The sequence below is a fragment of the Mytilus galloprovincialis genome, chromosome 4 (genome assembly GCF_965363235.1).
Source record: "Mytilus galloprovincialis chromosome 4, xbMytGall1.hap1.1, whole genome shotgun sequence".
Lineage (NCBI taxonomy): Eukaryota > Metazoa > Mollusca > Bivalvia > Mytilida > Mytilidae > Mytilus > Mytilus galloprovincialis.
In genome coordinates this window covers 4,511,266-4,529,086 of record NC_134841.1, presented here as the reverse complement: position 1 = coordinate 4,529,086, position 17,821 = coordinate 4,511,266, and the positions used below count along the sequence as shown (strand labels likewise).

Sequence of the window (17,821 nt, the reverse complement as noted above, 5' to 3'; positions counted from 1 at the left end):
CCCATGTGACAAAGTTCAAAAAATGATGCAATATCAACTATATAAATAGAAGTTATGAAACTAACTAAATCAATGCAAAACATGAAAAGTTCAAATTGAATTTTTGGCGTTTTTTTTCCATGGAATGTTTTTGGCATTTGGTTAAACATATAACTATGTTAACCTCTACATTTTCTAAAACATTTTAAGTGGTAAGCTGTTGTTGATTCAGAAATACATGCCGCCGCTCGCAAAACTTCGAACTGCATTATCTCTAAAACGACAATAGATATCTCAAATCTGTTAAATGATAAATGATCTACAGTTGAAAGACAACATTAGAGAAAAAGAATTGGGACAATTTCAAAGTTCACCAAGGTCACAATTAATCATCAAATAAATGATGCAATACCAAACTTAAGAACCAGAAGTCGTAGAGACATGGGACTAGCACCATTCAACTCAGGACCACTTGACCTTTCAACTACCACAAGGTCAAGGTCATAGTATACTGTGAAGGTCAAGGTGAAATTTCATCATGACCTGACATTGACCTCAAACTGAAGGTCTTGTCTTACTGATCATCTTTGCAGTTGATAGTAGGTTGATACCTGTTACCTTTAAAAAGATATACACACAAAACTACACTTTTAAGAATCATCCCGTTGTAACTTTTAAACAGACAGTCGGACATTTTTGGGCTTATTGTATAAAATGTAGAGCTCGTCGAGAGGAACAATTTACACGCTGTATGTATGCAGCAAAGTCTTATCGTTTTCCTAATATGTAAGCTTGAAATTACAGCGTAATTTTTTTTTGCACTCAGTGACCTTTGACCTTGACTGCATATTAAAGGTCACATGAATTAAAGAGTATTGGTGAAGGTCCCAAGTCTCTACGACTTCTGGTTCTCGAAATACAATTTTTCAAAAATTATGTACAATTTTTCAAAGGGAATAACTCCTTATAAGGGTTAATAACAAAATGATTGTACATGTTTATTAACATTGTCATCTGTTCCTGTACATGTTGCCGTTTTCAAATCGATTCTATCTCTAATACTTTTTGAGAAAAATGCAAAGGAAAGAAATTGTTTCAAGGGTATATAACTCTCATAGGAGATGATGAAATCCTTTGCAGCCTCATCTGGTAATACATCATGATTAGATCTACCTATTGTCCAAATAAAGTCATGATATCTTTAAAAACAACGAGGGGGGGACATGTTGAAAAAAATCAATATAAGGGAGATAACTTCTCAAGGGGATGGTGAAATCCTACAAAAGTTCATCTGGTACAACTTCATGATGAGGTCTATCGATGGTTCAAATTTGGTATTGATAACTGCAATAGAAGCGGTAGGAGGGCTTGCCAAAAAAATGCTGGAAGAAAAAAAAAAAGAAAAAAAAAAAAAAACATTAGAAAAACAATAAGGTCTTTCCTCACGTAGGGGAAAGACCTTAACAATAAGGTCTTTCCTCGCGGAGAGGAAAGACCTTAAATATTCGCAATAATAGTCAAGAGTATTTAAAAAGCTAACTTTTTCAAAATCATGAAAGCTTTCATCTTCGCTAGCCAAGGGTTACGATCCACTCCCATTCTCTTCACCCTTGGCAGATTGAGATAAAATTTTGGAGACACAAGGTAAGGATTTTTATTGGTTGCAGTAGAAACTCGCTGCATCCAATCAAAAAGCGCCTATAACATGATCACGTGTAGATGTAGAAAGTGTTTGTAAACAATTGCCACGTGTTTATTGTACAACAAGTCTTTACATCACTAAACATACGACTATATTCATGATATTTAGAGACAACTTGAACGTTTTAATCAACTAATAGAAGTTCCTGTGTATGTTTCATGCACAAATGCATGAATGTTGACGTATATTTTCGTTTCCGGATTTACCAAGTGTGTAGAATCTAGACGCTACTGTGTTTTTACTTCCAAATTGAAGAGTGCAAGTGCTACCATTGGTCAAGAATAGTGCATTCGGAATGGGCATGACTTTAATCTTCCGATAGATGGCGCAACATTGATATCACAAATGTTAGCTCAATCCGCCAAGGGTGAAGAGAAAGGGAGTAGATCGTAACCCTTGGCTAGCAAAGATGGAAAGCTTAGGTCATGCTAAGGGAGCTACCATTTGATTTTTAAGGGGGGGCTAGGATGAAAAATTTTGTCCTGCATTTTTTTTTAGCTGTAATCTCTGTCCTGCCTTTTTATTTTTCACTCTAATCGGTCCTGCCTTTTTTTTTTTAGTTTATCCTGACTTTTTTTTTTTACCTAAATTGTCGTCCTGACTTTTTTTTTTTGCAAGTGTCACATCCTGCCTTTTTTTTTTACTCAAAACTCCTGTCCTGCCTATTTTTTTAAAATTTCATCCTAGCCCCCCCATAAAAATCAAATGGTAGCTCCCTAAGTTTTACTAAGATTGATCTAGTCTTTCTGTCCTATTAGGTCCAAGGACAGTTATAGTCCATATTTAGAATAAGATTACTCTTTTATAATTGCATGCTTCCAGGAAGCAATTTGCTTTTGATTTTAGTTGTCTTCAAATATAGTCCCTATTGTGAACAGTGTATATCCTGCCTTTTTTTTAATTGATACACTTTCAATTTATTTCTTAATATTTAATGCATGAAACATTAAGTATGGAGATGAAATTACATGTTCAAAAATTTGGGTGCTGAATCTTTATGTTAAGTAGTGATTTGGCATGGCGTAGCTTGCAGGTATGCTCAGATGCTCAAGCATCCACATCATTTTCACAAAAAACAAAAAATTATGTGTTCGTAGCAGATATCAAAACTCGGAGGTATCCAAATGAAACAAGGGTGAGGATATGAGGATAATGTCCAATCATTTCTGAAGCAATGTGCTCGGACAAAACTGCATTTAAAGTAATGATTAAATCCAACTGTTTCACATATGACATTAAGGCTACGGCAAGTGTTGTGGGTGATGATACACAAACCAGCGGACATGTTTTATCTGAAATTGAGACAGGGAGTGATGGCTTCTACATCTTTTTTGATGTAGCAACATTATTCACAACTAAACCACCATATCCCGATATCATTTACTGTGACATGATAAACACTGAGGCTACAGGTTGTTATAGAGTGCGTCTTCGTTCCTGGTCTTATAAATACCTTTTAACATCTAGGTACAAATATTAATTTTATTTCCAATAAAACCATAGTGCCAATGTCCCCCGCATTGCACATATTTTATCTATCCAAGAAACAAAAAGGGCAATTATTAAAACTAGATGCTCAGCAGGGCACAGCTTTGTACGACCACAGAGGTTGAACCCTGAACAGTTGGAGCAAGTATGAACACAACACTCAAACTTTGAGTTAGCTCTGAATTTGGATTGTGATTTAACAGCATAGGTTTCTGACATGGAATGAATGTGGTCTAATGAACTTTAAAATTTAAATTTACCTATTATGGTCCAATATCCAAATCTAAATACATGGCCATGGATTGATTCAGCATATCAAAGAATCCCAAGAATTCAACTTTTGATGAAATCAAACATTAAGTTTAATTTTGGACCCTTTTGACCTCAATGTCGACCAATTTGATAACAGGGCCCAAAAATCAAAATACATGGTTAGATTTAACATATCAAAGAACCCCATACATTTAATTTTTGTTGAAATCAAACAAAGTAAAATTTTTGGCCTCAATTTGGACCAACTTGAAAACTGGGCCCTGATAATCAAAAAATTTAATACATGTTTAGATTCAGCATAATGAAAAAAACGCAAGAATTCAATTTTTGTTAAAATGAAACAAAATTTAATTTGGGACCCTTACAACCTTAATGTAGACCAATTTGAAAATGGGACCAAAAACTTGAAATCTAAAAACACAGTTAGATTCAGCATATTTAAGAACTCCAATATTACGATTTTTGATGAATTCAAAGTTTTATTTTGGACCCTTTTGACCTCAATGTAGACCAATTTGATAAAAGGGTAAACCAATCAAAAATCTAAATACATGGTTACATTTAGAATATCAAAGAACTCCATATCTCTATTTTTTTGTTGAATCAAACAAAGTTTTATTTTGGACCCTTTTGACCTTAATGTAGACCAACTTGAAAACTGGGCCCATAATCTAAAATACATGTTTAGATTCAGCATATCAAATTATGAACCCCAAGAACTCAATTTTTGTTAAAATCAAATTAAGTTTTATTTTGGACCCTTTGGACCTTAATGTAGACCTAATTTGAAAACAGGACCCAAAATTAATAAACTGTTATCACAGAGATATGTCTCTCCTTTTTTTATTTTGATTATGCAAATGTTGAAATCAAAATATCTAATACACAAGTTATGCAAATATTCAAAGTCAATGAACCATGACTGAGTTACATGGCTTAAACAATCTCCATGTAAATGAGATGTGCCAATGCTAATTATACAACTGTGTATCAAATACCATTGCGTATTATAAGTCGTTCCCAAATCTAAATACAACAATTTAAGAGGCTGTCAGAGTGACAGCAAACCGGATTTATTCACCTTTATTCCTGTCCTGGCATTTTTCAATATTACAAGAACCATAACTGATGAATGGTGAAAGTGAAAATCTTCAATGTCAGACTTGACCTCCATTTTGTAATCAGTAATAACATATTTAAATTTGAAAAGCTTTGGTTGAATGGACCAACATGATTGGTAACACAATTTTTCGATTTTTCAAGAACCATAACTCCTGAACAGACAAAGTGAAAATCGCCATTATTGAACTTGACCTCCATTTTGTCATTGGTAACAACATATTAAAATTTCAAAAGCTTTGGTTTAAACGGTTCCTGAGTAAATGCACGGACAGGACTGGAAACACCATTTTTCAATCTTTCAAGAACCATTACTCCAGATCCGTAAAAGTCAAAATAGTCATTTCTGAACTTGACCTCCATTTTGTTGTCAGCAACAACATATATCAATTTTAAAAGCTTTGGTTGAACGGTTCATGAGTAAATGCACGGACAACATTTGTCTGCCGCCCACCTGCCGTACATCCCCAAATCAATAACCGACATTTTTGTCACAAAAATCCGGTTAAAAATCAACTTGTAAACTATGTATAAGTTTCAAAGTCAATGAAGCATGAAGAGGGGGTGGGGCTATATAATCTCCATGGAAACATTACTTGCAAATGTAAATAAATTTGCATACCAAATATTATTGATTTAACATTAGCAGTTCATCTTAAACTGATCTAATCAAAAACTAATACATGTAAACTATGATACAATGTAAGTTTCAAAGTCATTAGACTAACTAAACTGAAGGGCGAGGGAAATTATTCTCCATGGAAATGAGATTTGCCAATGCTTATACATGCAACTGGATACCAATTAACATTGGCCTACCACTAATGGTTCCCCTTGAACTGACCTAATCACAAACTAATACATGATAACTTACAAAAATTTCAAAGTCAATAGACCATAACTAAGGGGGTGGGGCGGCAGCAAATTATCTCCATGAAAATGAAATATGCCAATGCTTATACAACTGCATACCAAATATCATTGACCTACCACTTGTGGTTCCCCATTAACTGACCTAATCACAAACTAATACATATAAAATAAGCAAAGTTTCAGAGTCAATAGACCATGACTGTGGGGGCAGGGCCAAATAATCTCCATGGAAATGAGATATGCCAATGCTTATACAACTGCATACCAAATATGATTGACCTACAACTTGTGATTCACAATAAACTAGACCTAATCACAAACTGATTCGTTGTTGACGGAAACAGCATACCTATGGCTCGCTTTTTGACTCCGTCAAGGCAAGACAAAAATTTAAATACACAGCTAGATTCGGCATATCAAAGAACCTTATTAATTCAATTTTTGATGAAATCAAACCAAGTTTAATTTTTGACCCTATGGACCTTGTGTGGACTTATTTAAAAACGGGGACCAAATTCCAAAAACGTAATACACTGTCAGATTCAGCATATATAAGAACCCTAAGAATTCAAGAATAAAACCCTATTGAAATTGGTCAAGAAATAAGCAATTTATACAAAGTATTAGAAAAGTTGTTTTTGACCCCTTTTTCCTAAACAGTTTGAGCCACAACCCCGAATCCCAACCTTTCTTTTTTGGAATGGTGCCTTCTGATACAATTTCAGAAAGATCCATACACTTACAAGTTTTTGTCTGAAAACTAGAAAAAGACTTATTTAGACTCCTTTTGGGCCCCTTGTTCCTAAACCGTTTGGACCAAATTCTCCAAAATCAATCCTAACCTTCCTTTTGTGGTTCCAAACCTTGTGTTTAAATTTCATTCATTCACTGAAACTAAAGTTATTGTCCAGAAACTAAGTGTCTTCGGACAAAGATAACGACACCAATAAATGTATGTGAATGCAAATTTTTTTTGCAGTCGTATAAAAAGCACTTTTTTCCTCTACATATTTTATTAATATCTATAGGTATAGAACCACTTAGGCAGCAACCATTTGATTTTCTGGGGGGGGCTATGGTTTTTTTTGGAAAAATAAGTTTGTTTCCAGTTTTTGGAGAAAAAAATAATTTGTTTTTGATTCTGAGAAAAAAAATTTGTTTGTTTCACCCTCAGCTGCCACTATATGTAATGCTAAAATTGAAAGAAAAAAATTGTTTTCGACTTGTCGCGAAAAAAATAGATTGTTTTTCGCCACAGGCGAAAAAAAAAATTTGTCCAGAAAAAAAAACCATAGCCCCCCCCAGAAAATCAAATGGTTGCTGCCTTATTCCGGCATGGTCAGAAAGAACATACAAGAAACTAGTATATATTTTAAACAAAATAGTTCCTATGCATAGCTGTATCTTTGTCAATAACAGGAATATTTCGGTAGTTTTAGTATCAAATGAAAGATTGGGGACTTGGGATCACTTTAGAACTCTTGTTGAAAGTTTTATTCAAATTGTAAGAAAGTATATGCAATTCTAAAAAAAGGACTCATTTGGCCTGTTGTTCAGATCAGACGTTCCTGTTTTTGTACTATCAAACTTCCAGGAACCAGTACACTCTAATATGCAATGAAAGGTATGTTGATTTTTTCAGCACAAGTCAAGATAAGGTACAGTTTTGACATGAAATAACTGCCACTTTATTTAAACTTAAGACAAAGTAGCCATTAATGCTTGAAATTGATGAATTAGTGGTTTTATACCTTTTATAATAAGAGAAATAACAGTTTCAGTGCAAAAGAAACGGGATTTCCATTATAATTTATATTTACAGGGGGTATATAACTGGTTAAAGATAGTTGAACAGGACTTATTTTAGAAAGTGGATTTGGATGGAGAGTTGTCTCATTGGCACTCATACCACATCTTCCTATATCTATATATGAGAGGCTCAAATTCCGGGAAAGGCGAGTCACTTTGGTTCCTATATTCCGAAGTTCCTTATACAGAAGTGCGACTTTAATGGGTCTGTGTTTGCGATATTAAATATATGATTGGGTTAAATTTTTTCATTAAATATTGATGAATTGAATGATGGTAGTTTCGAGAAGAATATAAAATTCTGTTGGAAAAACTAGTATATGAATTGGTTGGTATTTTGAAATTAAACAAAATTTAACCAGTATCAGATTCTGGGAGAGTACACATGCATACAATAAAAATGTCCAAAAATAATCATTTTCTACATAAAAAAGGTCCCATAAAAATTATGCCTCGATTGACTCGTCGACAGTTTGGCATTCATGTCTCTGCAGTTTTGTCCATGCCACTCTTTGATCCAGTTAAAAAAGGTCAAATTTTAGTACGTCTGAAGCTGTCAAAATGAATTGTACACCCCTAAACACAGATAGACAATAACTGTTTAGTGTCTTTAAATATCAGCTGTATTTGTACGAGGCTAGGAAACAAGGTGTATGTGAGCTTTTAGCGAGCTGCTACACCTGTTTCGAGCAGAGTACAAATACAGCTGTCTTTATCCTGCAATTAATTCTGTATATTGTTTGTGTTTTGAAAGACACAAAAACTAACATATTAAGCATTTATTTTCGATTTGTAATCCCTTGAGGCCCGCATAGTAATATCAAAATCACACATTTCGCTGAAGACGGGTTCGAAAAAAAAATCTTGAATGGTCAACAATAATATATCGCTCAAGGTGAATAATTATCTATTTTAGCATGACAATTAATTTCAACAGTAAAAACAAATAACAAAACATTGTCAAATTTGAAACAGAAGTGTACGAGTTGTCCTACGCTTCAGACTTGACATTCACTAAACATGCATGCTGAAATTGACATGGTTGATTTTGTAACACAATCATACACATTCAAGTTTTGAAATTGACAATTGTCATTGGAATGCAACTGGAATACACATTCTGAGGTCACAGTTTAAACAATACTCAGTCCGGCAGTGGGCGGAGCTTTAAAGCGATATCTGTATAATATACAGATACAACATAGCGATATCTGTAGGGCTGTATCTGTATAAAAAAAGAGGGACGAAAGATACCAAAGGGACAGTCAAACTCATAAATCTAAAACAAACTGACAACGCCATGGCTAAAAATGAAAAAGACAAACAGAAAAACAATAGTACACACGACACAACATAGAAAACTAAAGAATAAACAACACGAACCCCACCAAAAACTAGGGGTGATCTCAGGTGCTCCGGAAGGGTAAGCAGATCCTGCTCCACATGTGGCACCCGTCGTGTTGCTTATGTGATTATAAATCATAGTAGGACACCCAATTGCAGGATAAATGTCAATATTTTGAGTTAGAGCTGATAGAAGTTTTTATAGTTTTGATATTAATTGTCCCATTAGTTGTACACAACACTGCAAGTCTTTTGGATATAGAGCAGGTGCGATTTGTTTAATTTAAATTTATTGTTTAAAATAAATGCACTACAAAAAAATTATTACTGTTCTCGGGCCTATTGCTTATAGTTCAAGAAAAACAGACCAAAACGCAAAAACTTAACACTGAGCAATGAACTGTGAAAATGAGGTCACAGCAAAATTAACCAGCGCAATTTACATGTACATAATGAAATATTTCAACATGTTCAATACACCAAATATAGTTGACCTACTGTATTAGAAAAACAGACCAAAACTCAAAAACTTTGACCACAGAACCATGAAAATGAGGTCAAGGTCAGACGACACCTGGCAGCTAGAGATGTACACCTAACAATCCTTCCATACACCAAATATACATTGTAGTAGACCTATTGCATACCAGTATAAGAAAATCACACATAAAACACAAATACTTAAATATAACCATGAAAATGAGGTCAAGGTCAGATGACAGCTGCAAGTTGGACATGTACACCTAACAGTCCTTCCATACACCAAATATACTAGACTTTTTGTTCATAGTATCGGAAATATGGGCTTAACCACCAAAACTTGAAACCTTGTTCACGGTTCCATGAATTGAGGTCAAGGTCAGATGAAAACTGTCACGAGGACCTTGTAAGGTTACACACATATCAAATAGTTTTCCTATTACTCATAATAAGAGAAAAATTAACATTACAAAAAATCTTAACTTTTTCTTCAAGTACATGTAGTCATTGAACCATTAAAATGAGGTCAAGGACATTGGACATGTGACAGACCAAGCTTCCCAACATAAGGCATCTATATAAAAAGTATGAAGCATTATAAGCCTTCAAGAATTTAGTTAACACCAGTCATTGACAGTTGCTGCCGGATCACTATCTCACTCATTAAATCTCTTTGTCTAAATCTCTTTGTCTAGCTTTGTGCGACAAAATTTGCAGTTCGGCACACCACTTCCAAAAAAATATTGAAGTATTTACCCTCCCCATCTTGGGAGTAAACCTTAGTAGTAATGTAAATATTTTTGACCACATTTCATGTTAGTATTTATAATACTTTTGGCACTGTTGGTTTGTTAGTATTTATGTATAATTATGCTACGCATGCACAGCAGTTCAGGGGAAAATCCAGTTGAGTGGATCTTTTTTTAAAAGGGGGTCTTCCCATGGAGAAAAGGGGGGTCCAACCATGTATTCCCATTTAAATGCATTGATCATCCCAAAAATGGGGTGGTTCAAAACTCTGATGGATAACTGGATATCATAAGTAAGGAAGTAAGAAGCAGTGGCAGATCCAGAAATTTACACAAGTGGGGGCCCACTGACTGGTCCCCAAGAGGTGGCCTGCTCCAGTCACGCTTCAATGATTCCCTATAGAAGCAAATTTTTTCCCAAAAAGGGGGGGCCCCCTGGGGCCCCCTAAATCTGCCTCTGAGAAGGGTCCATGTAAAGATCTAGAGCATTGACAAGCTCTCTATATACATGAGGCATAAACTGTCAGAATGGCTGGGTACTTGTATATCTTGAACAGCCAAACCAATACCCCTCTTTGGCAAGTGTATTACAGACATATATGGAAAAAGCCCTGTAGTGTCCATCTTTCTATTTCCTTGTCACTGTTTTATGACATTGCTAGCCATAATAATTTAACTGACAATTTCGACAACAAAAAAATCCTATTTTATAGGATAAAACTCAAATTAACTCTATTACATAAAACAATTTTCTTTTCAATGCCAGGTTATTTCAAAATCTATTCATACGAGCATACTCGGTCTACTCGAACGAGAAATCCACAGAATTTAGCAATTCTTTGGTTAAACCAGAGACTAAATACAATAACATTATGTATATTGAATGATGAAATTTTCTCGTCTTATCTTTATTCACAAATGTATTTTTTATAAAATGATAACAAAACAAAAAGTTTTCGTCAGTCGGTCACCAAAATGAAATTGACATTACGATATTGTGATCATCTATTGTGTAATATTTAAAACTTGATATTTATACTGATTCTATACTGGTAACAAAACTAGGCCATATCTTATCTATAAATGTAAAGAAAGAATAAAACCTACCTTTTAGATGAAACTTTCAAAACAAATGTATGAACAGTCCTTCAGTTCAAAATGGATACGACGACAAGAGTTGAGAACGGTCACTTATAAATAGAAAATCCCGCCAATAGTAGCCAACAATAAACAGATTTCACGTGGTGCCATGAACCGTGAAAAACGGGGGTTTCCCGAATATAAAATAATTAATCACTAATTTAATCTAATTAATTGGCAAAAATAATAAAGAATAGAGAATAAGGAGTGCTTAAATATAAACTGAATTGGAAATATGAGAATTTGGAAAATTTGGGAAAATTAAAGAATTGGATAAAGATAATACCTTTTGTACAGAAAAACTGCAATGATGGAAGATTTGAGCAAAAAATATACTGAGAAAAGAGCAATGTCCAAAATACAGTTATCAAGTATTTATATAAATGATGCCAAATGGCTTATTATGGGAGCATACAAGCCTCCATCTATGAAAATATGAAGAATATTCCAAGGGGAGCAGAAGGATTTTGAAAATAAATAACTCAGCCTTGATAATCACAAAAATAAATTGTTTGTTCTGTGCCGGGTAGTTTGAAAATAAATTACCTGCCTTGCAATGTATTGAAAATAAATAACTCAGCAGGTCTAACCGAAAGTATGAGATGGCATCAGATTCTTCATAAATTCATCCTTTAATCATTTAAAGATTGGATGCCTTTCGAATATCATAACTATAGTTGTGAAAATGAATAACCAGTCCCTTGCTTTAATGAAAATGAAAAATCTTGCTTCAATAGTGCAGAAAATGAATAATCTGTCCTCTTAGTTTACAAAAATAAGTAACCGATCAAAAACAAATCCTCTTGCCTCCCTCCCCCTCCCCTCCCCCCTCAGAATATCAAATGGTCGATCCCTTATTGAAAATTTTACAAAATCACTTGATAAAAGTTTTGTGTCATATGACAATATTATTATTTTTGGTGACCTAAATTTTGTAACTTCTATATGTCAGTACTTTGATATGTTGTCTGCTGAAAAACCTCAGACTCTACATGATATATGTGATATTTTCAACTTGTCCCAACTGGTTAAAGGCCCACCATGTTTTAAAAAGGGTTGTAACCCATCCCTTGTAGATGTTATTGTTACAAATAAAAAGAATTTGTGTTTTAAAACAATAAATAGTCCAAATGGTTTAGTGACTGTTACAATATTATTTCCAACAGTTGTGAAAGGGAATTGACCTGCACAAAAACGCAGAGATGTAACATATAGAAGTTACAAAACTTTTGATATTGATGAATTTACAAATGATTTACAGAAAATAAAGATTTAAGAAAATTGTACTGAGAAAGATTTAAAAAGTATATATGATGATTATGAAGAAGATTTAAAAAAACATATTAAATAAAAATGCACCTGTAAAATCTAGGGGTCAAAGAAATAAACCACTTCCATGTATGAATAAAGAACTGAGAGGGGCCATATATAGAAAACAAATGCTTTATTCACAATATACTAATAATAAAAACCGGATTGACAAAAATTGGGAAAATTTAGAAAACAATTTTTGGAAAACAGTCAAACCATTTTTCTCAAAAAAGGGGAACTGTGTAGAGCAAAAAATTTTATTATGTGAAAATGACAAAATTGTAAATTGTTCAAATGAAGTTTCAAATGTTTTTAATAATTTTTTCTCCACAGTAGCAGACAAAATTTGGAGCAGATGTGGTACGTATATGACCCCTTAAATCACCCAAGTATAAAAGAAATTTTAGGTAACAGAAAGCATAATTCTGTTTTTGAATTCAAAAAAGTATCTAAAGATAATGTTGAAAAAATTAAAAATAAAATAAACATAAAGAAGGCTACAGGAGCTGATGGTATTCCAGCAAAAATAGTAAAAAAATGTAAATCTTATATTGCACCACAGCTGACAACTCTTGTAAATTTGTCAATAATTGATAATAACTGTTTCCCCGATAAACTTAAAGAATCCAAATTGACCCCCTTTATAAAAAGAGTGACCCATTATTAAAAACAAATTATAGACCAGTTAAGTGTCTTACCCATGTTTTCTAAAATCTTTGAAAAAATATATGAAATTCAATTAACTGATTATTTTGATAAAATATTTAATCCATTTTTGTGTGCATTTAGACGTGGACATAGATGTCAGACCACACTTCTCAGAGTGTTAGAAGACTGGCGTAAAGCTCTTGATAAAAACCATAACATTGCAGCGGTAGTAATGGATCTTTCTAAGGCTTTTGACCTGCTTCACAATATTATGCTAGATAAATTATCAGCATATGGTTTAACCCCAAATGCAATTGCTCTTTTAAAGTCTTATTTATCTAATCGAAAACAGCAAATTAAAGTCAAGAGTGGTTGGGCTGACATCCATAAAGGCGTACCATAGGTTTCGATGCTAGGGCCATTATTGTTTAACATATTAATGATATTTTTCTCTTTGGTAAAAATGGTAGTATATATAACTATGCAGATGACAATACTTTGTCTTTCTGTACTCCAGATTTCGATTTATTAATTTCAACTTTGGAATCGGATTCAAAAAATCTTATTGAGTGGTTCACGGTGAATACAATGCAAGCAAATCCTGACAAATTTCAAGTTTAGGCTGTTGGCAAAAAGACCTTTGAAAAGAACCCATCTATACATATTCAAAATTCGAACCTTACATGTGAAAAAACAGTAAAATTATTAGGCATAGAAATAGACTACCAGCTAAACTTTGATGTTCATATCAGCTCAATCTGTAGGAAGGCATCACAGCAATTAAATGTTTTAAAACGTTTATGCCCAGTTTTGGATAGACTTAGTAAACTTACTATATTTCATACTTTTATTCTTAGTAATTTTAATTTTTGCCCTTTGGCATAGCATTTTTGCACTGAGAAAAATTCCAAAAAACTAGAAAAGGTGCAGGAAAGAGCACTCCGTTTTGTATATGAGGATTTTACCAGCTTCTACGAGGACCTCTTACTTAAAATTTGCAGATCAGGCGGATAAGAACAATGGCGTTAGAAACTTTTAGAATTATAAACAACATAGCTCCTGTGTCCTTACAAAATTTGATGAATGTCAAAAAATCTAAATATTCTTTCAGGTATGTAAATATTCTGAAAATCCACAGGTCAAGTCAACCCGTTACGGTAAAAAATCGTTCAAATTTGCTGCTTCTACATTATGGAACAACCTTCCAAACCATTTCAGGACTGAAAACAGTTTTTCAAATTTTAAAAGTCTTGTTCAGTCCTGGAACGGTTTGGAATGTCGCTGTTCTGCTTTCAGATAATTCTTGAGCTGTTTATTATTTATGCTGGTTTTGGTTGATCTGGTCTAGCACGTTTTTACTTCATTCGATAATTTGTTGCTTATTTTAATTTCATGCTATGTATGTGAGATTTCAACTTTGTATTACAGGTTGTTTAATATGTCTAAATTAATGCACTGTTTTTATGTTATTTATATGTTTTTATATTCGGTCAAAAGCTCATTAGAGCTTGTGTTGCTTATTTGTACTTATGCCGAATCAAAATTAAGTTTTCTTATCTTATCTTATAGTCCACTGACTGCCTAAGAGGGAGCCCAGTCCAGTCATGCATCAGTGATTCCCTAATTTCTTCCCACAAAAGGGTGCCACGGTCTTCCGAGTCCTCCTTTAAGTCTACTTTTTACAGAAAAAACAAAATTAATAAAAACACGAGATTGATATTAGAGCAGTGCTTCACAATATTGATAATAAATTTACATCAGTTTTTGTTTTTGTGCGATTTTTTAAAGGTGGAAGTACCTTAAACTTGAAAAGGTTATTTTTTCTTTCTTTCACTACCACTATTTATTAGATTTTGATCAAATTCTATTACGTCTTTTATCGGAGTTACCGTAAATCATAAAAAATCAAATGAAGCACATATGTACTTTATTATTTGTTGCTCCATCCTGCGATTATTTTACTTTACTAACCTTTTATCAGCTATTATACTGCAATTTGAAGTCTTTTGATAAAAAAAAAAAAGGTCAAACTTTTTATAAGCCAAGGGGAAAGAATATAATCATTTTGAAATTGAGAATGGAAATGGGGAATATATAAAAGAGACAACAACCCGACCAAAGAACAGATAACAACCAAAGGCCAACGCAGCGAAAAAAAATCCGGCACCTGGAGCAAAAATAAAACAGTTATAGCGTTTGTTTGAACTGTGATATTTAATCACAATGTTGTTTCAAAAGAAACAAATATTGAGCTCCATGTACTTTTTTATTCAGAAAAATGTGAAATTAGAGAGATTATTTATTTATTTTAACAATTTTTAATAAATTCTTATGTTTTTATTTTTTCACGTTAATAGTTGTGCATTAATTTTTTTATCAGTCAGGATCCGACTTCGTCAAAAATTTCTCCCAATTATGCCATCCGATTTGTACAATTGTAAAAATTGGAAGGTATTATATATAGGGATGAAGCCCTACCAATTTAGATCTTGAAAACGAGATATTCATCCACATTAAGCTCTGACGATCCTTACATGCAAGTTGTATTTTTGAAAAGACATATGTACATCTAGTAATTATTGAGCAGCATTTAATGTACTTTTCTGCCTTTAGTCAACTTGATTTTTTTTTTCTAATCGGTTGTCTGGTGTAGTTTTCGAAAGTTCAAAAACATTTAAAAAAAATCAATTAAATATTTCGTGGAATGGCAGACTAAACATTTTCAGAGGTTGAAGACTTACAACCCTAGATAACTCATACAAACAATTTAGTTTTTTGACGTCATGCATTTTTTAAGATACACTTGAAAAGTCTGTCAGTAAAAGTTTGTTATTCGAACACACCTACTATGTTGTTATGACTGATCGGAAAGGTATTTCACTTGACCGACGTATTTCATGTTTTAGTACTTTAAATTTTTAATGATATTAAATCAACCTGTAGCCAAAATATGTAAAAGTAATAGAATCTGAAGCGAGATGATGTATCAAACATTTTTGCTTTATACGTTTTCAAGGCAAAATAGTCAACTCAAACACGCCCACTCGTGTACACTCGACATTCCATTTATGATGTGTGTGTGTGTTGGGGGGGGGGGGGGGGGGGTCGCAGAGATACAACTTAAGAACGCATTCCTCTGATGTTTCAGTTTCGATGAAATCTCTTTCTGGATTTTTTTCATGTAATACAAGTGGAAACTAATTTAATTTTGGATGTAACGCGTCTTCTTATTGGCTGACGTTATTTTGTTATCAGGGTTGAGTTCAATATCGTAGCAGATACATAGCGGCTACGTAGCTGCTATCAATATCTATGTAACAACTAGTCTATAGCCACACGTTCAATAGTCAAAATCTACATAGCACTACGTAGCCGCTACGATATTGAACGCAACCCAGCACATAGACATAATTTAGTCATGTGACTGTGACATCATCAACGTTTTTCATGGTTTTCTACGGTTTAAAATGGAATTTAGAATTAAATTACTAGTATAAGAAATGACTGTAATATTTTTTCTGTATATTCGAAATAACATAAAAATGTGGTGCACACTGTTAAATAACCCGCTACGCGCTATTCAGTGTGCACCACATTTTTTATGTTATTTCTTCATAGACAGAAAAAATATTACAGTCATTCCTTAAATATTTTTTATGGCCCCACAACACAGTTGTCGGTGCCATATAGTTTTACCTTTTTCCGAAATTCCGTAATTCCGAAATTCCGTAATTTCAAAATTTCGTCATTCCGTCATTACGCAACAAACTATTATACAGAGTTTTTTTTTTTCTAAACACCTTCAGATATTGGCCTGATTTTTTTCCGCTGGTCTAATTTTTTCCGAAATCACGTGCTATGGACTTTGATAAATTGTTGAAAATCACAGATATACAGACTTTTTTCTAAATGCTGTCAGATATTGGGCTGATTTTTGGTATGTGAGTTAAGCATGACGAGTTTCAGATCAAGTTTAAGTTTCGTTCCGCTCTGCTAATTTTTACAAAAATTAAGGGTTTACAACTTTGAAAATTGTTGAAAACCACAGTTATATGGACATTTTTCCATATGCCTTCAGATTTTGAGCTGATTTCTGATATGTGAGACTACCATCATGTTTGTGTCCACATGTGTTAATGAAATTTCAGATTTTTCAACTTTTGAGACGGGGCCATTCGTGTCGCTTTGACACATCTAGTTTTTATATATCATTGACATTTAAGCCTCGGTCACACCTTACCGGATAGCTCGAACGGACGGTTCAATCCGTTCATGTCCGTTAGACGTCCGTTCTTATCCGTTAGACGTCCGTTCATATCCGTTGCATGTCCGTTAAGCGTACGTTTTATCCGTCGACGTCCGTTCTGTCCGGTGGAAAATTTTGAGCATGTTCAAAACTTTGAACGGACGTCCAACGGATAAAATGTCCTTTGAACGTCCGTTAGGCGTCCGTTTTGTACGGTACTCGTCCGTTTCGTTTCCGTTTTTTATCCGTTACGTGTCCGTTATACATCCGTTGGCGCTCTGGAAGATAAATTCACCAACGGACTCCTACCGGACGTTTAACGGATAAAACGGATGTTGAACGGATGAGAAACGGACTTCTACCGGACGTGTAACGGATAAAACGGATAAATGCCAATTGAAAATTTCGCGTCAGAAATGCCAATTATTGGTATGTCAGATTTCTTAAGGTTTATGAATTCTTATTATTCATAATCGATATTAGAGTATAGGCACGTCAACACAATCAAGCAGTTCATATTCAGGCCAGACACTGCCCTTTGGTGGAATTTTGAAGAACAACCCAAAACCAGTTACACAGAAACATTTTGAATATTTATGCGATTTACATGTATTATTATTGTCGCCTTTGATTTTTCCGTATATCTTGTTCATCCGTTTT

The 17,821-nt window shown here is 33.8% G+C and overlaps 1 long non-coding RNA gene across 1 annotated transcript in view; it reads right to left on the bottom strand.

Moving 5' to 3' along the window:
* LOC143071165 (uncharacterized) overlaps positions 1-11,001 on the bottom strand; it is a 36,389-nt gene extending 25,388 nt beyond the window's left edge. Inside the window, exon 1 of the long non-coding RNA XR_012976811.1 lies at positions 10,924-11,001. This is a non-coding gene — a long non-coding RNA (uncharacterized LOC143071165). The remainder of the gene's footprint in view (positions 1-10,923) is intronic.
* Between the last annotated feature and the right edge of the window lie 6,820 nt (positions 11,002-17,821).